This window comes from Microtus oregoni, unplaced genomic scaffold (genome assembly GCF_018167655.1).
Source record: "Microtus oregoni isolate MIOR12 unplaced genomic scaffold, Mior012 000034F_ref0000314, whole genome shotgun sequence".
Taxonomy (NCBI): Eukaryota; Metazoa; Chordata; class Mammalia; order Rodentia; family Cricetidae; genus Microtus; species Microtus oregoni.
In genome coordinates, this window is record NW_024543093.1 from 4,110,564 (window position 1) to 4,136,983 (window position 26,420).

At 43.7% G+C, this 26,420-nt stretch overlaps 1 pseudogene; it reads right to left on the reverse strand.

Moving 5' to 3' along the window:
• LOC121432300 overlaps positions 1-26,420 on the reverse strand; it is a 118,897-nt pseudogene that overhangs the window by 77,099 nt on the left and 15,378 nt on the right.

The window sequence follows — 26,420 nt, forward strand, 5'->3', positions numbered from 1 at the left end:
GGCCCTAGCATTATCACCTTGTGGAGGGTGAAAGAGTGGGCCCCCAGTCCCAATGCTCCAAGTGGCTTGTGAGCTACTTTATCTTAGCTAAAAGACCCTTTGTTTGCCCCTGGTTGCATTCAAGACTATTCCTGTGCTGTTATCTCTAACATGGGACAATCACCTGCCCTCTCCTGTCAATGAACTGATGTTAATACCCACTGCTTCAGTACTTCCGCCAGCACACTTAAGTGAAAACTCATCTTCGTTCTAATCAGCCAGCCTCAAATCCTGGGCTCTCCACATCTCCAGCAAGGGTGCTCCATTTCCAAAACCTTCCATGTCTGGCACTTCTACCCCTCATCCTTATGGAAGTAGTCTCTTCTGTCACTCTGTGTCACCTTCAGACTTTTCTGCTGGTCATTCTGACCTCTGCTTCAGAAGACCAGCCCTGACTCTGCCGTGTCTCCACAGACTTGCAATTTGGTTACCAAGAAATCTTCATTCAAAAAAATTGTCTGGTTTCTGTTTTGATTAATTAGAGTTGTAACACATAGTATTCATAGTATTTCTTTCCCTCCATTCTTCCCTCCCCCTTTCTCCCTCTCCTCATCTGTGTGTATGTGTGTATGTATGTGTGTGTATGTATATATGTCTGTATGTGTGTATATGTGTGTATATATGTGTATGTATGTGTGTATGTGTATGTATATGTGTGTGTATGTGTATGTATGTGCGTATCAGCAGGTGAAGAAAGTTGTAATTGGAAGGAGCAGGGTAGACAGGAACAGAAAATGCGGTGCATGTATTAGTAAAGCAAAAAGGTGGTGATATCTGGGGGAACCAGCAAGATGGGGAAGTGGGAAGAGAAGATGGCTTGAATGAGAACAAACTATGGTGTATCTCAGCACTATGAGGCCCATTTTCTAAAATAAACCAGAAAATAATCAGATTGAGCAGGGAGGTGGAGTCTGGGAACCAGTGCCATCTTTACCATCTTCTTGCGTCAGTACGACACACAGTCGGATGTATAGGTGGTCTGGGTTGGGAAGCACACCTCAACAAGGCTAGTCTAGCCCTGCCACCCAGAACCCGGCTTGAGCCACACCTTGCATTCTTGCCTAGACTTGAAGCGGGCTCCGAATGGTCCCCTTATCCTAGGTACCTGTATCACTTCCTAATCCATATTGAAGTCAGAGTCTTCAATGACCCTCTCTCTGGCCTTTGAAGTAGACTGTGTCATCTACTTCCTGACAGCTGTTCTGAATGTCCAGTGCTAATGGCTCTCCAGGCCAATCCTGCTGGGGTGCAGTTCAGGAAAGCACGTCCATGTTTCAACTCTGTTTACTTAGCCTTTCCTGGGGCGGGGGGGGGGGTGATAGGTTAGAAAAATCCAGGAAGCAAGAGATCTGATCTCTGTCTTAGAAACAGAATCATTCCTTTGTTATCTTGACTTAGGCACTGTCTCTTTCCTCAGCTTCTCTGTCTCCATCTATACCACCTGGGTCCTGAGTAAATGTTTACTTAGTACAGACTTCCACGATTGCCAGGAAATGATTCTCACATTTGAGCATTTGGTCCATTCTGCAAAATCTGCTCCTTCAACTCAGATCTTGCCAGAACTAGACATTTTTGTTTTTGTCTTTTTAATATTGTTCCTGGTACAAATTACTATAGGTTTGGCAAAAGAATGGATCAAAGCCTTCAAACACACACACACACACACACACACACACACACACACACACACAGAGAGAGAGAGAGAGAGAGAGAGAGAGAGAAAGAGAGAGGCAGAGACAGAGTCAGACAGATACAGAGACACAGACAGAGATAGGCAGAGAGTAGACAGAGACACAAAGACAGACACAGAGAGATGTATGATCCCAGTGTGGAGGGGATCATAGGAACACAGGGAACTGATAGAGTCTCCCTAGTCTTTTCCTTTCTCAAATACAATTATTTTCTGTCAAAAATAAATAATGCAGTTGTTGGTGGGAGGATACTCTACCCATGGGATGTGTGTTTGGAACCCTCTAGATGTGATGGAATTGCAGTGTTGACTTTCTATCCATACCCTTACCACCCAGATTGACCATCCAGGTCTTTTCTTATGGAATCCTGGCCATCAACCAATTTATTATAAAAGAGCACTCTAATTATGACTTCAGTGTCCCTGAATAGAAAAGAGATGGTTCAAATTGTCTCCTAAATCCATGTGCTTAAAACTTAAAATGGAGGAAGACATCTTTGATAGAAGCTCATGCATGGCTTTTCCATGTGTAAAATCTTTTGGTGTTAGGATATCAGAGTGACATCAGTGATGGGTTATAAGGCCTCCTGATAGCCTTGCATCTGTCCATTTTCTCACCTATATGGGTGAGACAGTCTCCCAGCCTGCCAGAGGAGCAGTGTTCTCTCCTTTAGGGTACATCAGAGTTATCTGGGCTTCTTTGACAAGAGAACCAGGCCTTGGTATCTTCCTGGCACAGCAGGCTTAGTGGAAAAGATCCGATGGGATTCCAATAAGCAGCTGAAGTTAAGAAAAGATGCCATGGGAAACCCAGGAGTCTGATTCTCCAAGCAAGAGGCAGTTTCTTCATATTAATGAATAAAAAGGAAAATAAAATAGATATATTCTGTGTCCCTTAGAGTAAGTACTGCATAGAGAAAACAACGGAGGGGCTGGGAAGATGGTCCAGGGGTAAAGTGCTTGTTCTGCAAATAAGAGAACCACCTATTGGATCCTCATTGGAGAGCTGGGCACAGTGGCTCACACCTGTAACCCCAGAGCTAGGGATGTGGATCCAGGGTGGTAACTTGGTCAATACCACACAGCTATTGAATTATTTTTCTTACAGAAGAGGCAAGTATTTCTGAGTGTAATAATATGTGTATTCGATGGAGGACAAATTACTTCTACTTGGGGAAGAGAGAAAGTTTGTCTGGAGGATGTATGAGTGCATTCAGGTTTCTATTTAAAAAAAGTCACAAACTGTGTCTTAGACATCAGATTTTCTTTTTCCTCCAGTTCCGGAGGGCAGAAGTCCAAGTTGAAGGAGCCAATAGGTTGCTGTCACCTGAGGGCACTTCTTGGCTGTTTTACCAGCGTCCTCTGTGACCCTTCTCCTGGGCACACAAATGCCTGGTGTCTCTTGTGTCCCCAGGTTTCCTTTGTGGGTGTAAGATGTCCTTAAAAGAACATCGGCCCTGGGATTAGATCCAATATGAATGACTTCATTTTCTCTCAACGGCTGCTTAAAGGTCCTATTTCCAACTGCGCTCCCAGGCTAAGATCCTGGAGATTCGGGATTCAGGAAATGAGTTTTGAAATTATGCAATTCAATCCCTACACAAGGAGACAAGGGCAGACTCCAGGAAACAAGGTAGTGCATTGCTGTTTATGGGGCAGGCATATGGAAGATATGTCCCCTGTGAAAGAGCAGTACAATTTGCCCTGCACAAATTGTCCTAATGTAGACACTCTGCCACTATCTACCATTGAATGGATTTAATGTATTTGTTTGCCTAATTTTCTATAGATTAATAGAGATTCATTTGTAGTATAAATGTGTGAATATACCTGAGAGGCTTATAGTTTCCTGTTTTTTTTAACGTACCTGGTGTGTGTGTGTGTGTGTGTGTGTGTGTGTGTATGTGTGTATGTGTGTGTGTGTGTGTGTGTGTTGTGATTGGAGGGGTATTCAAACGTTTCTACCCTCACCATTTAGAACCTACTGGACTGATTTCTCATGCAAGACAAGCAGTTTTCTTCAAATTATTTAGATGAATAAGATGGAAAGTAAAACTGGTGCGTTCTGTGTCATCAGTGCTAGGAAACACACAGGGGTAAAAAGAGAGTGGTCAAAACTGTTCACAGGTAGAAGGCGGGGTCAACCAGGAAGGCAGCCATTTCTCATCACTTGGTCCAAAGACTAGGGGATTGAAAGTGAAAAACCTCAACCTTCATCTGTGAGGTAGGCAGAGCAATAGTAATCAAGACCTTTATCTCATGCAATGGATAAGAACATTGGATCATATCTAGAATGACACCAGTAGGCATCCAATCAAAGTTAGCTTCTACAGTCTGCTCAAATCTTTAGAGCTGGTCATAAAACAGTCACAAATCTGTAGTCAAGGAGGAAATTGTCAGTGTCTCTCAGGGCTGTTTCAGGCAAAGACATAAGCATTACTGGGACTCCTGTAGTTAAAAGCCTAGAACTGAGAATTGGGTGAAAGCAGAGTCAGGAACCAGAACAAACCAGATGCTTCTGGCTTTGGATTCCACACAAAATCTGTTTGAGAAAGTTTTCCAGGAGAAATACGAGACAGGAAATCAAAGAAAAACAACTCTAGTCATTCTTCCACCTACTATTGGGAAGCCATAAATCAGGGGCTGTTAACCATGACGCTTGGACCAATGATGTGTAACCTTGGCCATTGGTTGAAATCAGGCACGGGAGAACACCTGCCAGGACAGAGCTGGCTGATCCGGGGCTGACACTGTCCATCACAGACTGGCCAGAAGTAACTGAAAAGCCAAAAGGAGGCAGCACTCCCCATCACAAGCAGTAAACACATGTGTTATCCACACATGTGCTGATTGGGTCTGTGGAGTGTGAGGCTCACTGTCATTATCTGCCAGAAAAGGAGGCACTCTGGAAGGAAGTCAGTTCACTTAATTGTACACAGAGAACTTAAACCCAGGCTGAGATTCACGTGCACTCACAAGCCTCCCTCAATGATTTCCTCACATGTTTCATGCCCCCTTCTTGGCCTCTCTTCACCCTGGCTCAGTAGCCCCCACCTGGGTGGTCTCTCTCCTAGTGTTTTGCTATGCGATCATAGCCTTTATTTAGTCTTTATATGCCACAGGAAATCTTGAATCTGGAGCTTGAACTTGCGCCAGATTGAGGGAAGGATACATTTTTCCTTTCTCTGTGTGCTCAGGGTCCCACAGTAGTGGCCGTACGTTCTCCCACCCAACCGGAAGGTAAGGATTGAAGGGCTAGAGTCTAGCATCGTGGCGCATGGCGAGCTGAGTATGTGGTGGTTCTCCAGGGTTGGTGTAGACCCTGGGAGTAAAGGATCAAGTGCACGGATCACTTGCCTAACATCCCTTTGGACCTGGGGAATGTCATGGTCAGTGAGGCTTCATTCCAGGGGATATCCCAGTGGGTGTCTGATCCCTATGTAGGTTTGCGTATCCACTGCAGCTGCTTTAAACTTCCTATGTGAGCTCCTATGGACTCCACAGATTCCCCCACGACCTTGTTGTAAAGTCACTAATGCCTATTTTTAGCAGTAAGAAAATCCCAGGAGTTGGTACCTTGGGTTGAATTACCACATCCTAGCTGGGCATAAATGACTGAGAGAAAGGGAGACAGAGATGGGGTAGAAAAAAAGATCATTGAAACTGAAAGAGGTAAAAGAGAAAGGTGATACCCTATGAGTCATCTTTAAATTGTGACTGAGCCAATGAGGTCTATGGAAAATAAGAGAATGTTCCACTCCAGTAATTTCCAAGTCTGCCAGGACGTTAGATTCATCTCTGAAGACTTTTTAAGGTATGAATAAAATTTATACCCCATGAGCGGGATGTTTAAGGGGTCAATCACAGACATTATGACCTATGCAAACCTAATGTCCATGCCAATGAGAGAATCGCTGATGTGCGTGAGGTCTAGTGTGCTAATAATGGGATCCCCAGTTCTCATCTTTAGTACTTTGAATGTGGAGGTCGAGGAAACGCTCTGAGAATATGTCTAGTGTGTAGACATCCTGGGTTTTATCACCACCCACACACTCTAGCCACACAAAAGCCAAACAGTAAAGCTCTTCATTTGGCCTTTGGGTGCATTAAGCAGCCACGAGTGCCTTTAAAATATTTTTTAAAGTTACTCTGTTTACTCTCTTTCTCCTTCCCTCCCTCTCTCCATCTCTCTATCTCTCTGTTTCTCTGTCTCTCTCTCTCTCTCTTTCTCTCTGTGTGTGTGTATGTGTGTGTGTGTCTGTTCGAGCATATACACATATGCTTGTATACACATATCTTGTGAGTGGAGATAAGAGGACAGCCTAGAAGGTAGAGTTGACTATCTTCCCTCCAGCATGTGGGTTGTGGAGAACACAACGCAAATCCTTAAAAGTTCAGCAGCTGGGGCCATTACTAGGTGACCGAGTTATATGCCAGCTCCTGAGTACCTACTTCAGTTTTTGAACTGGCCCAACTTGGGTTGATATATTTCCTAGTCAGCAGTATTCCTAACCTCCCACAAACTCCCAGCTCACCTTCTCACACCAGTCTGCTCTTCAGAAAATGAGCCCACCTATCAACTGCCTAAACCATAGCTTCCATCCATCCATCTTCCTTCATCTTTCAGAATTAGGACTCAAAACGGAGCAGCTCGGCCTGGAACCATATCTGCTTTGTCTGCATTTTTCTTAGCTGACTAAAACTGAAGTCATGTAAAACATGGGCTACTTTTCATCACCCTTTGGAGAGACCACATGAATGAGTGGGGAGAAAGACACCTCTCAACCAACTGTATCAGGCTCCAGATCCAAGCTTCAGTAGTCCTGGTCCTGTGACATTTTCCATTATACATAAAATCCACAAAAGCATAAGCCTCCTGTTTCCCATTGTGGACAGAGACAATGACAGCATCTGCCTTCTACGCACGTAGGGTAAATTTAAACGTAAGAGTGTTTGTCATTAAAAGGTCTCTACACTTGGGATGCCTCCCTTTCTCGCTTTGCCTTCCCCAGCGCCCACCACGGTCCAAGCACATTACTGATGAAGAAATGATCTGCTTTAAGACTTGACGGAGAAATTAATGGGTCTGTGTGCCATGACTTAACAAAACCCAGCGTGAACATTTCTGTTTCCTACTTGAATAATAAGTGGCTTGCAAGAGTGATACTTTGTGGAGTCTTAATTAATCATTTATTTGGGATGTTCTTTCTAAAAAGCAACCACCTTGGGGTACAGACACAGAAGGAAAACACTAATTACCCGGTTGCACAAAGCCAATCAATACTGGAAGGCCCACGGAAACAGAAGTCTATCAATCCAGCAGTGGTTAGAGACGGTCCAGTCTGGGGATGTCTGTGTTACACAGGCCCTTCCATTCCCTACGTGGAGTGATGTGGGAGTGTCTTCTTTCTATCTGTTGACTTCATTGGTTAATTAATAAAGAAACTGCTTGGCCTGATAGATCAGAACATAGGTGGGTGGAATAGATAGAACAGAATGCTGGGAAGAAGGGAAGTGAGGGCAGACGCAATGGAGCCAGCCGCCAGGTCAGACATGCTGAATCTTTCCAATAAGCCACCACCTCGTGGTGCTACACAGATTATTAGAAAGGGGTTAATCAAGATGTGAGAACTAGCTGATAAATGGCTAGAACTAACAGGCCAGGCAGTGTTTAAAAGAATACAGTTTCCGTGTTATTATTTTTGGGGCTAAGCTAGCCGTGCAAGAGCCAGGTGGGACAAAAAGCGGGCCTGCCAGCAGCTCCTTCAACACTGGAGGCCCTTCCCTGCAGACAGCAAGGCATGGAAGTTAGTCAGAATGACACCCTCTATTGGACAGCACCTCAGCGCCAAGTACTGTTCCATGTCCATGTTAGGTCAGTATTCACAGGATCCATTGCGTCTTGTCGCAAGGAGGAAACTGAAGCTGTGAGAGGCTATGGGACACTGTACATGTCACCCTCTGTTATCCACCCTGGGACAGGGACAGTACTCACACTCTGTGTCTGTGACTCCATCAACAGTTCATGGCCTCTCATGGAAATCCTGAGAATTGTCTGAGACAAAAGGTGATGAGGCGTGTCTTCCTTTCATGCCAGCTCTGGATCTGAAAGATGAGCAAACTCATATCCTTTAGCTGGTCTTTGCCTTGAAATATATGCATACACACACACACACACACACACACACACACACACACACACACACACGAAAGCCAACTAACAAGGAGGTGATTTATTTGAGCAAGTTGTTTAAGTCTACTGTCACTTGGCACCATTGTTTTGAGCCTGTGGTGAGGTAACCCCTTATGGCGAATGAACATGCCAGAAGACACCTTTGTTTTATGATAACTGAGAAGCAAAGAGAGGATTCCAATATTCTTTTCAAAGAAATGCATCTAAAGATCTAACTTCCTTCTTATATCAAAGGGGTCCTCACTTCCCAACAGTGTGGGTACTGGTGACTAAACCTTTAGAATAATGGTCTAGGGGTGGAGGTGAGATTGAAAACTATAATGATTCACATTATGGCGAGATACAAAACTCCTTAGGGTTGAGATCTGATGAGAAAACCTGGGGAAGATCCTCACAGAGCTGAAGATACAAGCAGGTTAATCAGTGAACATGCGATCATCATTGCTGTTTTGAGACAGCAGGTTAAACCCTTCTGACTACACTGGGCCAGATGGATGAGGTCAAGGGACCATGATACTCCTTAGAAAGCTGGCTTAAATCTTCTTTCCCTAAGGAGAGAAAATGTCCCAGTCTATAACCTGCTGAAAAGATTGCCTGTTGGACCTTGTGTCCTCACACCTTCAGAGTTTTTCATTTATGATCTGCCCTCAGATATAAAAATGTTAGCCTATGTAATATTTTCCTCTACATCTTTGAGGGAATTTTTCATTTCCTCTTGAGGGATTCAAACAGAGAACTCTCAACAGACGAATCTCAAATGGCTGAAAGACACCTAAGGAAAGGCTCAACAACATCCTTAGCCATCAGAGAAATGCAAATCAGAACAACTCTGAGATTCCATCTTACACCTGTAAGAATGACCAAGATCAAAAACACTGATGACAGCTTATGCTGGAGAGGATGTGGGGTAAGAGGAACATTTCTCCATTGCTGGTGGGAGTGCAAACTCACACAACCATTTTGAAAATCAGCGTGGCGATTTCTCAGAAAATTAGGAAATAATCTACTTCAAGACCCAGCAATATCACTTTTGGGTATATACGCAAAGGATGCTCAATCATACCACAAGGGCATATGATAAACTACGTTCATAGCAGCATTATTCATAATATCCAGAACTTGCAAACAGCCTAGTTGCCCCTCAACCGAAGAATGGATAAAGAAAATGTGGTACATTTTCATAATGGAGTACTACTCAGTGGTAAAATATAATGACATCTTGAAATTTGCAGGGAAATGGATGGATCTAGAAAAAAAAAACATATTAAGTGAGGTAACCCAGACCCAGAAAGGCAAATATAACATGTACTCACTCATAAGTGGCTTTTAGACATAAAGCAAAGAAAAACCAGCCAACAGGCCACAACCCAAGAGAATCTAGACAACAAAGAGGACCCTAAGAGAGACATAGTTGGATCTACAAAGGAAGGAAAAAAGACTGAGTAAATTGGGAGCGTGGGGTTCATGGGAGAGGGTAGAAGGAGAGAGGAGAGGAAAGGAGGGGAGCAGAGGAAAATGTATAGTGCAATAAAAAGCAATAAAATATTGTTAGCCCAAATTAAAATATGCGAGAAAATCCACATTCTACCTCTCATTCCTTCATTTTTCTTTTATCCACAGCCACCATGGTTTTATTTCTGACTCCTTTATGCACTGTGTTGTGTCTGCCCTGTGCAGCAGCTGTTTACCAACCTTCTCCTGGTTTCCTTCTAGTACTTACCCGCTTGTATTAGGTAGTTCTGTCTCTGTGACAAAAATCCCTGACCAATGGGCTCCAAGGAGGAGGGATGGATTTTGGCTCACTCTTTGAGCAGATATAGTCCTTCCTTGGGGAAGGCATGGCAACAGGCAGTGTGAGAATGAGGTGGAGAGCTTCGCCTCCTCCATCTGTAGGGAACAGGAAGCAGAGAGAGCCAGAAGTAGGGCTGTCGGTTAAGCACCAAGGCCCGCTCTTCTGCGACACCGTTCTCCGGTTAGGCCCCACAACTCCGAAAATGTCACTCTCGGCCAGGGTGGGAGTCCACAAATGCATGAGCCGACATTTCACCTTCCGAGCACAGTGTCTCTAGTTCAATACATCATTCCTCAGCTAAACCTCCCGATGCTCCCATCAGATTTGATTAAGACCACCCCAGGAGAGTCCCAGGCTCCCTTGTCTCTTTTTTTTGTTTATTTCAGCATCCATGATTTTCACAATCAAGTAATTAAAATAGAACAATTGCCCTAGTCTTGGCAAATCATGGAGACTAATGATTGTGTGCCTGCTTTTCCACACTTGTTTGTTTTTTGGATCAAATGCGAGTGTCCATTTTCGGAGAAGCGTGAAGTCGCTTTCTCTGACCCCGCTTGAAGGGTTTTACAGTTCGCCCCACCGCTTGCTTTCAATAACACTTGACACACATGGCAGAAGGCTTGTTTGTACTTTGCAGATAGAAATGGAGAGGCCCCGGTCTCGAGCAGAGGAAACAAAGCCAGGCTGGAGCCTATGTTTCGAATGTCAAGTGCCCACTTGCCAAGGACATCTGGCTTTTCTCCATAAACAAGCGAGTGAAGAGCTGACCTCCCCAGATGAGAGCCGCATGCCACAGTGACTGAGCCCCTGCTTGCAAGTCAGAGGTCCTTGGAAACCTGGAGTCCGGCATAGGGTTTGTCTCTAATATAGTTTGGGAGCTAGAACCCAGACCTCTTTGAGTGTATTCTGTATGAAATATTATAAAGTGGGGGGAAAAAATCAGTGACCATTTTCGTCTTGAGAGGCAACTGGTAGAGAAACACGGTGGCCTTTGTCTGCCTTCTGTGAGTGGGGCACAGTGAGAGTCAGAGGAACAGTAGGCTGTCTCTTCCTGGGTCTCTTTTCTTGAAGCACCCACTGTTAGTGGCATCTCCACTAAGCAGGTATCCTCTACAGTCCTGATGCTTGTGAGTATAACAGTGGAAATATTAACGCTGTCCCTCTGGAGAGGGAGGGCGGGGAATAAAGGATAGAAACAGGAAGATCTGAATTTGATGCTCAAAATCCACTTAAAATCCAAGCCCAGAGAACTTAGACAACAATGAGGACACTAAGATACACTTACATGGATCTATTCTATGTGGGAAGTAGAAGAAGACAAGATCTCCTGAGTAAATTGGGAGCATGGGGACCTTGGGGGAGAGTTGAAAGGGGAGGGGAGAAGCAGGGAGGGGAGCAGAGAAAAATGTAGAGCTCAATAAAATTCAGTTTAAAAAAATCCAAGCGCAGACACTTGTGACCATAATCTCCTAGCAGTGGGGGCAGAGACAGGTGGAGCCCAGGCTTGCTGTCTGTCCATGCTATCTGAAATTTGAAACAACTTCAGGTTCAGTGGGAGACCCTCTCTCAAAGAGTAAAGTGAAGCGATTATTTTGGTGATTTTATTTTGTTTGTTTGCTTGTTTTAGAGAAGTAATCAGGTTTGGTCTGGAGGTGAGGATTGGGGAGGGTGGACCCCAGCATTCCCAGTAGAGCCCTTAACTTGCAGATTGTAGGTGTCATGTCAGAGGAAGCCATTCGGGCACTGCACGGTGTAGGTGGCTCAAGGCAAAGCCTTCATTACCATGGCCTAGGAGAGACAAGCCCTTGTTTGTAATCAGCAAACTCTGCCGAGTGTGATTTCTTCTTCAGCATCTCATAAGCAGGAAGAGTGCTGTGGTTTCCTGGGGGTGCATGCTTCTCCATCTCCTTCCCTCCCCTCGTGCAAGCCAGGGATCCAGGCTGCAGGAAGATCAGGTTTACGTCCTAATCCCTAGGAAACTTTGCCTCAGCTCCCCCAGTTCATTCCATCCAAAGGTGAAAGGAAATTGAGAGTTAGCTAATGCCAAAAAAAGGCAATCAAACCAACATAAGCCAGGACCAGGCTGTGTCACTCTGGGCTTTCCACACCGCTGCCACTGTTAACACCTGGGAGGCCTTTGATTCTCACGTTAGCCAAACACGCTATAAAGCCTGAACTCCTTCAGGCCCACAGAAGTCCTCCTGCAGCAGGGGAGGCATGGGACTGTCACAAAGGTGCCATTCAGCCCTGGAAAACTTGCTTGGGCCTCTGAGGCCAACATTTCCTACATTCATCCCTGCAGATACTGGAGGAGCATCTCTGAAATCCCCAGAGGGCCACAGAGATTTTCCTAGCTACCCTTTTATACAGTGGCAAGGTAATGGGATTTCACATGGTGTGGATAAATATATCTGTATACCAGTGGCCGGATAAATATTAAGATCCTGAAAAGGCAATGGTTGCCAGCTCTAGTTCATACAGAAGGAGGGGCTGTCTATCCATCATGTGTTGGATAGACCATCTATGTCCAAATAAGAGAGCTATAGATAATGCAGGCTCCATTCACAATTTCCGAGTCCAAAGTAAAGTTGCAGGAACATGCATGCATGGGGATGGGGAGAAGGGAGGGACACACACACACATACACACACACACACACACAGAGAGAGAGAGAGAGAGAGAGAGAGAGAGAGAGACTATGTAGCTGGCTAATGTGGAGAAACCATGTTTAAATTTTAAGTTAGGGAAATAGGTGAAGTGGCCTCACTTACACACCTAGTTCTCCTCTGCTGTCATTTTGTGACACATGCCTACTGGATCTCCTCACAGCTCACTGTCGCTTCTGCCTTTCCACAGAGCTGCCCTTTCCTTCCACCAGCTGCCTCAGCTTGGCTCTGTCTGAGCTGAGAGGTCTCTCTACTCCTGTCTTTATAAGGTTTGTCACCAGAGATGTGTTTCCATTTGCTACACAGTCTTTACCACATAAATCTCTCGCTCCATGGCTTCTTCGAGCGATTTTAAAGGCCTTTCTCATAACAGCATGCAAGCAATGGCCTTGAGAGGTCATAACCAACCCTTCTACTCCCCAGAGAATTAATTACACCTCGACTAAATTTCTTTGCCGACTTTGTAATAATTCCATTAGGTGACTTTGATGAGGGTCCGGTATCAGTGTTTACTGAGGTGACCACATGCTTATGTCTTCTCCAAATACGATTCTGTTTTAAAAACTAAGATTCTCGTGGAGTTGCCCCTGTGATAGATTTTGTGCATAAAGAAATACACCTTCTTCCCCTTGCTTTCAAAAGGATGGGGCTTCTTAGAAGAGCTTTTGCCTTCAGTACACATTGAAAGGTAGTAGAAAGCAACCCGTGCCTGACTTCTTAGGGCCAGGACAGACTGTATGCCATTGTCCCACTAAGGAACAAAGACTGGGAGAGCCCAATTCAGGAAATTTGGAGATGTGAAAAGGGTCTGAGATTTTACCCCCTATGCAGTCAGAAGAAATAAGACTTTTGGGTCAGGCATAAATGAATTTCATGTCTACTCTAGTATCCTGGATCCCACTCCTCATGAGTGCAAAACAGAACTGTCTGGGTGAACACTGTATACATAGTAGGTCTGCTTCATAGCTGAGGAAACTGAAGCCTGGAGAACATGAATATTTTATACTGGGCTTTAAGAAAATCAATATCTATATTCCCCTGGAGGATGTGGAGGCCCAAAAATGTGAGCCTATTCCACCTTGACTGAAGGTCAAAGAGTTTGAGATTCCTCAAAGTTGTTAACAAGTGTGGCTATACACCCTGACCTAGGGTATGGTTACTTGGTGTTTTGGACGTTAAGATGGCCCAGACAAGTAGATCCACTCCACCCAATTCAAGCTTACTTCTGCTCCTTATTTTGAAATCAGAGATTTGATCTAGGGTGTGGCTGCCTTCAGGATATTCGGGCTAGAGTGGGCTCACTGTCTAAACAACAGAATGCTTTTCTCAAGAAGCAATGGCTTGACGTCTCAAAGTATTGAAGCAAGCAACTGTTCTGGTTGTCCTTTGTGTCATGTTAAACAGTCTTTTGCCTTCTTTGGCCTTCTTCCCCCCTTTTTGTATTGGGTTATAAAAGTGTATGGAAAATTAAGCACAGGGCAGACTCAGTGCTGAGAACTCAGAAGGCAGAAGGCAGCATTCAGAATCTGCTGGGTTGACTTCCCAGTACTATCGTATGCTTCTGTTTGTGATTTTTCACTCATGTCTTTGTTCTCTTTACATATTTTTTTAATCCCCATCCCCTTACCCTGGTTGAAGCTGATCTCCAACAGGAGGGAAGCATTCTCTTCCGTTACCTGACAGTATATCAGGCTGCTGAACGCTCTATGGGGTGACATTGTCTCTAGCAACATTCTCAAGAAAGACCTTCTTTGCAGTGGTTTGCACTTCAGAGATGTGTTCAGTCACTGATCAAGAATTTAACTCCCTTGAGCTAACAATTTTATACTCAAAATAAAAATAGTACAGAAATATAATATATTCATGGTAGCATTGTTCGCAAATGCGGAATCCTGGAATCAACCATTCATAGAACAATGGGTCTTACAACAAGATCCTGGAAAGTTATAAAAATGAATAACAAAGGTCTAAATGAGTTGATATTAAGCATTTCTTGGACAAGAATTGGAAAAAGGAAACAAATAACATATATAGTTGCTATTTGTTTTAAAAAAATGAAAAGAAAATAAAGAAATTATATATGTTCATTATTCACATACAAAAACACAGAATAAACAAGAATTTAATATCACCATTTACCTCATGCAGAGAGGAAGGATAAGGGTGGAAAGGCAGTTGACTGGGAACAGGGTGAGAAGGATGATAGAGAATGGGCACTCTTTGAGGATATGTTTTGGTGTACTGCTGACTTTTATAGCTGTGTTAATATTTTTCATAGCTTAAAACAGAAAACCAATAAGACTGAAAGGAAAAACTCAAAACAAATTGCAAACACTAACAGATAAACCATAAACTTAGCTACACACAGATGAATGACCACACACACACACACACACACACACACACACACACACACACAGAAAGTAAATGCATGTTGTGTCTTACACCAATTGGGTGTTGAGTCCCCTACATCTGAAGCTGACATGCTTTCCATCATCTCTGAAAAGCAGATGCAAGGATGTGAAGGTTTGTGGCCTCACAGAGTCTGCTATCGTCTTCTGAAATTAGCTTTAGCTAATCTGTAAACAAGGAAAGGGGAGCCTGTAGTCTAGAAAAACACTATGAATGACATTGGAATCTGGTTTTTATGTAACTTTCCTAAGTCGTAAAATTTTATCCTTTTTTTTCCCCTTCATAGCCACTTAAAAACATAAAAGCCGTTCCGATCTCATGACCAATATAAGAGCAGGCGTGTCCCAAGGATTTGGACCTTGGGAATCTGTTTGCTGACCTTTATACCATATCATTTATTCAGTTCCTGTCAGTTCACCTTCTACTGCCAGCAGTCTGTATTTTAAGTCTAGCTTGTATATTAAGGCTCAGATGCATTTTTTTCTCCCAACTCCACCAGCTCCTTTAAAGCCTTGCCAACCTCTGGACCAATGCAAACTCTGTATAACTTTCTGTGATAATATTTTCTCATGAACAAGGACACAAAGCACATGGACTCAGGTTGTTTATTCTACTGCATGCCTTGTTTCTCACTCCACTCATTATTGCTAAATCCCAGCTTTGCAGGGGGTCAGAAAGCTCTCCTGCAACCCAGGAGGCTCCTGCTGTCTTGCACTGTGTCTGCTACGTCTTTGTACACAAGCCGCCATATGGATGAATCTAGCCTGAGCCCAGTTGGAAAGTGTGCCCCCACTTTGATCTCTTATTGTTCACCTAGGTGTTCCTTATCACCCTTAAATCTTAAACTGTGTCGTGAGCTAAATGCCTAGTGAGTGGTAGACCTTCATTTCACAATAATTTGTAGAAGCAATCATCTCTCTCATCTTAATGCTGACCTCTTACTCTTGGATAAGTTTTTATGATTTTGCACCCTAACTTCTATATGTTTGAAACAGCCTGCATTTCCCTTGCTCATGTAAGTGTGGGGCAGGTAAAAGTACCTTACCCGAGCAGCCCTTCCTCTCATTCTCTGCTGGCCCACGATGGATTTACTGCAGGCAGTATTCATTCCTTCCAGTGGTGTTGCTTCTGTGCCTGGATTTACTGAGGTCAAGGACAGATGGGCAGGAAGCAGGCAGTGCGCCAAAGGGAAATTATGGAAGCCCCATGAGAAGGGAGGTCATGTGACCTCCACACATGACCTGAGGACATTATGTTCAGTCACACAGTTGTGTGTCTTTAAGAGGGTGTCAGAGACACTCTGCCTTTCTCGGTTAGGGTGGGATTTCTCAGCACAGTTGGGAAGTCTGTCACTGACCTTTTCTCGAAGATACTTGTTGCCATAGTTAAGGGTGACTCTCTCAGAGGCGAGACTGTCATTTATGTAATTCCTATCTACTCATAATCGCATGCTTTTATCATTTGATACATGTTCGCTGGCAGGTATGGGGATAAAGACACTATGGTGCCTGTTTGGTGTGGGACAATGGTCTGTATTTTGTCAATTATATTTTAAATAAATGCTGATTAGCCAGTAGCCAGGCAGGAAGTATAGGCGAGACAACCAGACAGGAAGTAGAGGCAGGGCGACAAGAACAGGAGAATTCTGGAAAGAGGGAAGCTTGGCCTACGGTCCTAACCCAGCCACAGAGAAAGCAAGATGTGACTGCCTCATTGAATAAGGTACCAAGTCACATGGCTAACACAGACAAGAATAATGGGTTAATATAAGTTATAAGAGTTAATGGGTTAATATATGTTATAAGAGTTAATAAGAAGCCTGAGCTAATGGGCCAGTTTATAACTAATGAAGACCTCTGTGTGATTTCTTTGGGACTTAATGACTGGAGAACTGGGCAGGACAGAAACCCCAACAACACCTGTCTATGATTCTATCACAAGTAAGAACTAGATGACGTCAGGGTCTGACTCACTTCCATCTGAATGTAAAAGCCTGTGCCTTCCATGAGCACCTTGCCTCCAGAAAGGTGAAGGCTCCTCGGAAGTCAACTGAGGAAATCCAGAGTGACATAAGTAGTAGTGGTTTTCCCAGCTACTTGTCTGGTTGTTGTGATGAAATTCACCGGCAGAAGCATACATCAATTCTGTCATGTCAGGAAGCAGAGAGAGATGACTGTGGGGTCTCAGCTTGTTGTTCTTCCTTTAATTCGTTCTGGAACCCCACCCTGATCTATGGAGTGCAAGGACGACTCCCATAGTAAAGGTGGATCTTCCCACTGTTGAGGTAGATCTGTTTACCTCAATTAACCTGATCTAGATAAGGGCCAGAGGCAGTCTGCTAGGTGATTCTAGATCCTGCAGAGCTGTCAATCAATACAACTCACGACAGTATGCTCCTATAATAAATAGTAAAGTGATTAATCAACAGAATACAAAATCACCTGCATGTTACATGTTTTGTGGAGGTTTTGTTTGATCCCATCCCTGATTCTCCAGTTGACAGTGAATGAAGAAATGGCTCAGAAAGGAAGGCTGTGTTGTTGTACTCTGAGGTTCCCTTGCTTTCTCATTTATACATCTGAGGCAGTCTGGGGACTGTGGGTGCTCATGTTGCGTATTGCAATTCATAAATTAATGAGTGATTAAAATCTTACTAAGGCAAACACAGCCACAAATCCAAAAGATGCATAGTTATTGCCAGCCATAGCCAGCAGATGTATAGAAATAATTGACTTTTAATGCTCATTAGTCAGTTTTATTACAAATAATGCATTTGCATGATATTTGTAAATTTATGCTCCAGTGGGAAGGCATGGTGGCAACCCAGGATAAACAGGAGAAGCAATTAGAAAAGAGGAATCCAGAAATTTATTAATGGTTCAACACCCCATCTATTTATACATTTGTTTGTTAGCTTGGTTCTTTCAAAAACAAAATAATTGAAGGGAACTTAAGAAATATAGTCATTATTAGAATTTTAAATGGAGAAACTATGCAGAGAGTAAGGAACTGAGGGTCAGGAAAATTAATGAATTGGGATGCAGTTAGTTTGCAAGACGAGTATCAGTGCATCCTGCCCCGGTGAACAAAAATTCCAGAATGCAGCCACGTTTGCATGTGTTGGCATCTGGGGCAGAAGTGATAACCGACTATGTGAGATTCATGGTGTTCAGGAAAACTGAAGCTAACACTAACAAGTGTTTCTCAAGGGAAATACAGCACTGCCTGGTCAAATGAGAACGGGGAAATTTATCCTACAGTCAGAAAGGAGACAGAAGCAGAAAGGGACACTAATACGGAACAAGACCTCTGGGCAAACATTGCAGCGTCCTTGGTACCACGCCAATGTTAGAGCTGACACACGATGTCACTGGTAATGCTTGGGCACGTGAGAAGAATGCCCCTCTTTCCTCTCCCTTCTCCACCTTACTTGTGTACACTGACTCTACCACCATCCTTACAACTTGCCATTATTTAAACTGTACTTTGATTTTTTTTTTTAAACAATGCAATGTCTGTTCTTGTGACTTTTCCAGTCTCTCACAGTTCAGGAAGACACTGCAGTTGGGCTTATTTTCCCACACAGCTTCGTCTTCTTAATGTCTTGGTTGTCACTTCTATTTGATATGATGACTATTCCAAGCCCAGATTCTTCCCCAGTAAAAAGGTGGGCACACTGAAAGTATCTGTTCCTTTGTCTGCAGATCTTCCCTGTGGCAGCCTCTGGTCAGGCAGAGGCCTGGGCACAAGGCATGGTATTATACCAGGTCTCCCCTTAGCATCACATGACACCCTCCTGACTGCCTTCTGCTTAACTATAATCTTAATGAACATTATATTTTTGATGATTCACCACTCCCTTTTTTTTAAATTTATTTATTTATTAAGGATTTCTGCCTCCTCCCCACCACCGCCTCCCATTTCCCACCCCCTCCCCCAATCAAGTCCCTGTCCCTCATCAGCTCGAAGAGCAATCAGGGTTCCCTGACCTGTGGGAAGTCCAAGGACCACCCACCTCCATCCAGGTCTAGTAAGGTGAGCATCCAAACTGCCTAGGCTCCCCCAAAGCCAGTATGTGCAGTAGGATCAAAAACCCATTGCCATTGTTCTTGAGTTCTCAGTAGTCCTCATTGTCCGCTATGTTCAGCAAGTCCGGTTTTATCCCAACCACTTCCTTTTTTAAAGCTATTTTTTTTTTAGAAAGGCATATAGGAGACAATTTTCTTTTTGAGTTGGTGAATATCTCAAATGACTGTAACAGTCCTGTGTGACTGACGGCATACACAGAATATAGTGATGGCTGGAAACACAATTCTCCTTTGGTATGCTCACAGGATCCTTGAGGATAGGATACTAAAACCAAGTCCTAACAAAAGATACATAAACCTGTGCACACCCTCGCTATACTTTAAATCATTTCCCGATTATACTTAATAACCAATGCTATAAATTGTTATACTGCCTGGGGAACAGTAAGAATACAAAGCAGATACATGTTTAACACAGTCACAGATTTGCGAACAGTTTCTGTCCTGGGTAGGTTTTATTTGTGGATGCAGACGCTATGAGCAGAGTGGCCTAGATGAGATTCCTGGGCATTTTAAGGCATGTGCTGCCTCTCTTGCCAACAGTTGAAGCTCTGTATCTACTCTTTAGGAGCTTTATCAGGGCAGATGCACTGGATGGTATGGTATCCACCAGCAGCACCTCTGCCATGATTGACCCACTTCCTGCCTCCCAGTTCCACTGTTCAGTGGGCTCAATTGGGTCTTTACCATTGCCAGCAGACCCAAACCTCTATAAGCCTTCAAAGAGTGGTGCTGAGATGTTCATTCTATACTTTGAAATGTCTGTCAGTCTTTCTGAGAAAGTCACCAGCATTGGCAGGACAGACTGCACCCGCTGATCTTCCAGGGGAAGGCGCAGTATTTCTGTTTCTGATGTAGATACTCAATGACAACACCAGAGCTGGTCAAAGAGTGAGCCTATTGTTAGGTCAGTCTCTAGACACTCTATGTCTGTCAACATGCTTGCTTCATGTGTCAGCACTGGGCTATGACAAGCTGTCTTAGTTCTTTTATATGTTGCTACAACAAAATACCTGACCAAAACAACTCAAGGGGGAAGGGCTTATTGTGGCTCAGAGCTGGAGTTACAGTGCATCATGGCAGGAAAGCTATAGAGGCAGAGCTTGTGGGAGTGCTCAGCATCCAATCTGAAGTTGGGAAACAGAGGGACAGTATATATGCTCAGCTCCCTCTCTACTGTTCATCCAGTCCATGACCAGCACATGAAATGGTGCCACGCACATCCAGGGTGGGCCTTCCCATCCAAATTAACCCACTTCAGAAAAATCTCTCACAGGCATGTTCACAGGTCAATGTAATCTAGACCATCCCTCTTTGACACTCTTTCCCCCAGGTAACTCCAAATCCTGCCAAGCTGGCCATTGAAATGAACCATCACACAAGGACTGGTTGACATTTTCTCTATTTGGTTGCTCCATGCCACTTCTGTGGAGGATGCTTTTATATGGTGCTCAAATGCGAAGTCAGCTTCGGCATCCATCACAACACCCCCAAACACACACATGCCCACCCATAGGCTTCAACCCCACTAGCTCTTTCTGTCCTCCTATATTTGCCCTGTTTAGCCGGACTACTGCTATGAATCTATGAATCTATGTATTCTAAGATCGATGGAGTAGTTTGACTTGCTATTTGGATTCCTTTATAAAAATGAATGGTGGATCCTCAAAAGATATTAGCAATGTTCCCTGGGGGGGAAAAAGGTCATTGAAGGCATAATTAAGTTAAGGATTTTGAGATAAAAAATTAATTTGGGTTATCCAGGTTGGCAATGAGTCTAATGACAAGTTAAAGGGCTGGAGAGATGGCTCAGAGATTAAGAGTACCTGCTACTCTTGGAGAGGATTTGGGGTCTCTTCCCAGCACCCACCTAAAAGCTCACAATGGTCCATAGCTGTAGTTCTAGAGTAGCCAAAACCTTCATTGGGCCTCCTTATGTATCAAGAACACATATGGTGCCTGTGCCTACATGCAGGCAAAATACCTATACACATACACATAAACACAGAAGTCTAAGATGACAAAGGATAAATTTAACAACAGAAGAAAGCAAAGTGCTAATGTAGACAAGGATTCAAGTATTGTAGTGATATGGTCACAAGTCGGAATCATTGGAAGCAAGAAAAGGCAAGAGATGAGCATCTATGAGGGTCTTCTGAGCACGCACGGCCCTGTTAATACCTTGGTTTTAGATTTATGGCTCAAGAACCACATGGGAATGTTAGCTGTTTTTTTTTTTTTTTTTTTTTTTTTTTTTTTTTTTTTTTTACAGAGAAAAATAGTAAAGTGGATCCTGGATTGTCTTGAACTACTGACCCTTAAATGTTTGATGTGCTGAGATCAGAATCTCTGCAGGGTCTCTCTCCCCCTACCATCTGTGCACAGGCCTTTCCATGATTTCTAATGGGGTAGCAACTTTAGGATCCTTTATTCTGCTTTGTCTGATGAGGATTGATGAACAAGATCAGCTTGATGCCCTGGGTTATTCAATAGCCCCAGGTCTCTTTGGACTGTTCCATTGGCAAGGCAGAGGAAGGGGAGAATAAATATCAGCCTTGGACATAGTATCAGGCCTTTAGTTTTATCTAATGAATCTAAAGATGAACTGATTATGATCTTTGTTGATGAAGTTGAAAGGAATGACCGCAGTGTGGGTACAAACCATGTGTGGAAACCAGGTAAATCCATTGTATTTAGGGTACCAAATCAGCAAGGGGTGCATCTGTAGTTGCAGATGTATTTGTGGCAGTCCTTTACCCTCGAAGTATCATCTGACTTTTGTACAGCTAGACCAATCAGCCAAATGAGGATTTGATAAGGAAAACCTCCAGGAAGAAACCCACCTTCCACACACCTACAGAATCCAGTATTGCTTTTGTTTCATTATTTTAACTTCATGGAAGATCAGTTTCATATGGGTTTGGGAAAAGAAACAAAGTTGTAAATACATGGTTAGTTGGACATTAATCAGATCCCATCACTTCACTTGGTCATACGCCAACATAAGGCCATGATGACTTTGGGCCTCCAGCATGGATATGAGTTTGAATATTCTTACTCAGTCCATATAATGTCCCTTGGGTAAATGTCTACTGGTCCTTTTGAGGAAAGCACTGGGCCCCATCATCAGGGAAGTTCCCATGACTCGTCCTATTCTGTTGCAGGTTCTTCATATTGATTGCCTTTACTTAATGGGCTCTCGATACAAACACTGGATCAGGTCCAGAACGCTACAGGAGAATGGGAATTTCTCTCAGTGAGGCCGTTGTTTTCAGCTACCACATCATGCATCCTCAATTTCATGTAATGCTGTGAATTAAGGCAGTTCTTAGTGGTTTTCCATGTGTTTTAATTAAGGGACATCATCTCCTATTGACCATCTTTCTTACTCTGTACAAAGGGCCTTCTTACCTGCCACTCTAATTTTGCTACAATTGCTGTTGGATTTTGATAATTAAATGCTACCATCTGACATTAATAATGATTTGACTATATTTATGTCTCTGCAACGCCCTGCCCTATTGTCAATCCCACCTATAGCAGAATACTGTGAATGAAATTTATGGTGATGGTGTTAGTACTCCCATTCTCAGAACAGCCATTGTTCATTCTGGGATTTTTCACAGAATATAATGAGATGATAAGTCCATGCTCCTGATCAGACATTGGCTGTGGATCATTCTCAGACAATGACCTTGAGCAAGATAGCTTTCTGCAGACAAGATAACCCCTAATAGAGGTAACAAGTGGAGTCTGTTTCCTGGCTTCTCTAGCACCAACTTGGAGAGAAATAGTCCTTCCTCATATGACATATGACTTTCACATCTCTATAGATGTCACACCTGAGGGTGATATGGATAGGAAATTAAGATAGGTTCCATCTTCTGCAGGATAAGCTTTATCCATAGAAACATAGGATCATTTAATTCTTATTAAATCACATTCCGTGATTTAACAATAATTAATTTTAAATTATTAAATTATTATTAGATCTGACTATTGACTAATGTTTCCCAAAGATTATACTAAATTCCCAAATAAATTACCAGTGCATTACACACACACACACACACACACACACACACACACACACACACACACACCTCTTCCAGCCTGGGAATATGGCTCAGTGGCAGAGTACTTGCCTAGCATCTGTGAGGCCTCAAGTACAAATAAAACAAAAGAAACGAAACCCTGATTGGTGTATAAGCAGGGAAATATGGAAAAGAAACCATCTACTCCTTACAACGCTGGACAGTTTCAGATGGGTCTAGCCAGCAACCATTGAGCAAGTGTCTGAACTGAGTGAGATACCATACCAAGTGGCAATGGCTCCAAGATGTATGTTCTGATTCCAGTAAAGACACAAAAACAGATTTGACAGGAGAGTTGTCACCTACAGCAGGGGTGCTACTGTTAAATAACATCATCCTCACAGCACAGTGGGGGCTCAGGAAAGGCAGCCCCCACAGGAAGCTTTATAGGGGAAAAGACCCCCATCCATGAGAACTGACACAGTGTCATTCGTTGAGTGGTAGTGAATAGATTATGAGTGGAATATTAATAGACAAAGAAACAGAGGTAGAAGGGAGAACCCTAGACAGACCTCAGAGGCCTTTAGATGCTTCTCTGTACAGACAGCAGTAGGTAGTCAGTAGGAATATTTATCAGTGAGACTAGAGATGCATGATGACATTGCTGTGTCTTGCATCTTTGGCAGAGCATCCTTGTACTCTTCTCTGGATGGGGCAGAGGACTTGTAGGGAAGGGGAGGGAAGGGGATGGGAGAAGAGGGTGGGTGAATGACTGACATTTGTGGTTTATAGGATGGAAAGAATTGATTAGTTAAGGCAAGAATTAAGGAAGACAAATACCATGGGGCTCTAACAATGGCCTGGGCAGAGCTGGTGGAGAGTAAATCTCAGTGTGGCAGTCAGCTCTAAAGCCCATCTCAGATTCAGTTGTCCGTGCTTGTCACGTGGTTCATTTCTCACACCTCCCCACTGAGGTTACAGACCTTGGGTAAACTGTAAAGCAAAGATTCTGAAATCAGCCAGGCTGGACTTTTTCAAACCCATCTTCCTGTATCAGATGTATGCCTATAACCAGGAACTAGTGAAATCTATTTCATTTTAGTAACTGGGTACCAGCAGTTGTACTTTTTATCATTGCTCAATGCCACACCACAGGCTAGGTCTGAACACTTAGCATTTGAGAATACAATGGCATGTAGTTGTTTTTTAGTTTTTGTTTTTATTTTTGTTTTTTTTTGTGGTTTTTTGCTCACGTTATTATAGTGTTAGTCACAATGCTATCACCTTTCAGATCTACACATTTCTTGGTATTGCTCATCTGCCTTCTCTTCCTTGGGAACAGAGTCAGACTGTGCACGGACAACCCTCATAAACTGGAACACAATACTCATAAATCTGAAATCACTTTACCAATTTCAGGGGACTGGAGAGACTTGAGTGAGAGGTACATTGTAACGCACTATGCCTGTTCTATGCGCTATGCGCTATGGTTCCCCAGCCAGGAAAGGGGCTGGAGATTTAAACACATACTCACATAGAGACACAGGGACACAGGTCATCCTTGAAACAAGAATGTCCCCTTTATTGTGTTCAGGGGCAGCTTATATAGGGATCCTTAACTGATAGCCATGCCCCAGCCAAACCCACCAGAAACCACTTCCCTGACAATCCGGAACACCTAAGAGTCTCGTGCTCAGAGCAGCTGCAAACACAGGAAAACAAGTTGTTTTGCTCAGAGCAGCTGCAAGCATAACAAATTGTTTACAAGAAATTCAGGGTCTGAGGGTCCACAGCCCCCAACATCTCCCCCCTTTTCTATATAATTAGCACTGTTCTTAACTGGCCTGGGTTTGGCACAAATATGATAGCAATAAGTTGGATAATGCCCTAGCAAACATGCTCATTCTATGTTCCACTTGAATGATATTAAATGCTGGTCCTGGCTACAAGATAGTCACAGCAGCTGTCTGGCTGATGGCAATTCCAGCTGCCATGGAGGAGGCTGCAGGGGTGACAATAGTGGCCACGTGCAGTGATCCCGAAGTCTCCTACATGATGGCTCAGCAATTATAGGAAAGCCTGTTGCTTATACTACCTTGGGCCCGCAGAGCCAGAACCACTGTTGCCTTTTCCTCACCCCTCCATCGCCTTCTCCTCACCCCTCCACTGCCTTGTCCATACGCCACTCACAGACGGGCAGCCCAGCAGAGTCTGAGCAGCTCCCGCTTACCTCGGCTTCAACACCTGTTGCCTTGTTTCCCGATGCTCCTGGCACTGCTGCAGTGGCCCCCTCGGCCACACAACCTCTAGCAAACAATTTGGGGAATTTGGGCGTTGTTCGCTATACTACTTTCTGCTGTTTATTGGGTGAAGTTTCTTTGGGGGTATTCACAGTGAGCTTCGGGGGGGTCTTGGTGCATCACACCACATTAGTCAAGAAGAAATCCATAGGTTCTCATCTTTTATGGAAATAAAAAGCAGAACCTCTTTTCCAAAGCAACAAATCCTTAGACCCATATTTTAAAGTCAAGATACCTTTCTTAGCAGTTCCCAGAATCAAATGTCTCTCACCAGTCAAAAAACCAAAAGAAAACACAATATACATAATCCAAATTCTCTGTGTAAATTTCATACTTTCATGGCTTATTATTTCTTTACTCCTTTTAATCTGTCTATACTCTGTCTCTTTAAAGACTTCCTTTTAATATGATTGTCTAGGCTCTGTTTCTTTAAAAACTTACTCTTCTTCTTCCATTCTTTTTGAGGCCTTCCATTCACCTTCCCCATTCCCAAGGGCAACTTCTCAGCCTGTCCCTGTTCCCGATCTCTCTGGGAGCCTCTACTTGTAGTGCCTGCTCTGAGACGGTTCATGAGTCTTGGGCAAGGGCTTGGAGATTTAAACACACAAACACAGAGATACGGGTCATCCTTGAATTCCCCAAGAATGCCCCTTTTATTGTGTTCAGGGGCAGCTTATATAGTGCTCTGGTACACCCCAGCTCTCAGGATCTTTCAGCTGCAGGTCCACCAGAAACCACTCCCCTGTCATCAGGGTCTCATGCTCAGATAAGCTGCAGGTTTCTCAGAGCAGAGGAAAACAAGGGTCTGGTGGTCTGCAGTCCCTAACAGTACATGCCTGCAGGCAAAGAAGCAGGACAACAGCAGGTTGGCCAGCTAGGTATGAAGGAGTCCCCTCCTGATTTCCACATAGCAGGCGCCAGAAGGAGTGAGGCTGATCCACTCTCCCTCAGAGTCGATTTTCTCATTCACAGCAAATGATAATGGTCTAGTCCGCTCAAAGTCATGAAGAGAAATGTGGTTAACGTGTCAATCATGGCACCTGCCAGATGAGATGCTCTTGACAATACAGGGATTTCTTTTCTTCACTCTAAAGATTCTAGAATTTCTCAGGTGCCATTACAATCACCTTCTCTGTCTCTTTGGCACTTTACAATCTTGGTAATAAAACTATGATCTATATTCATAGCCCCAGGTGAACAGGTGGG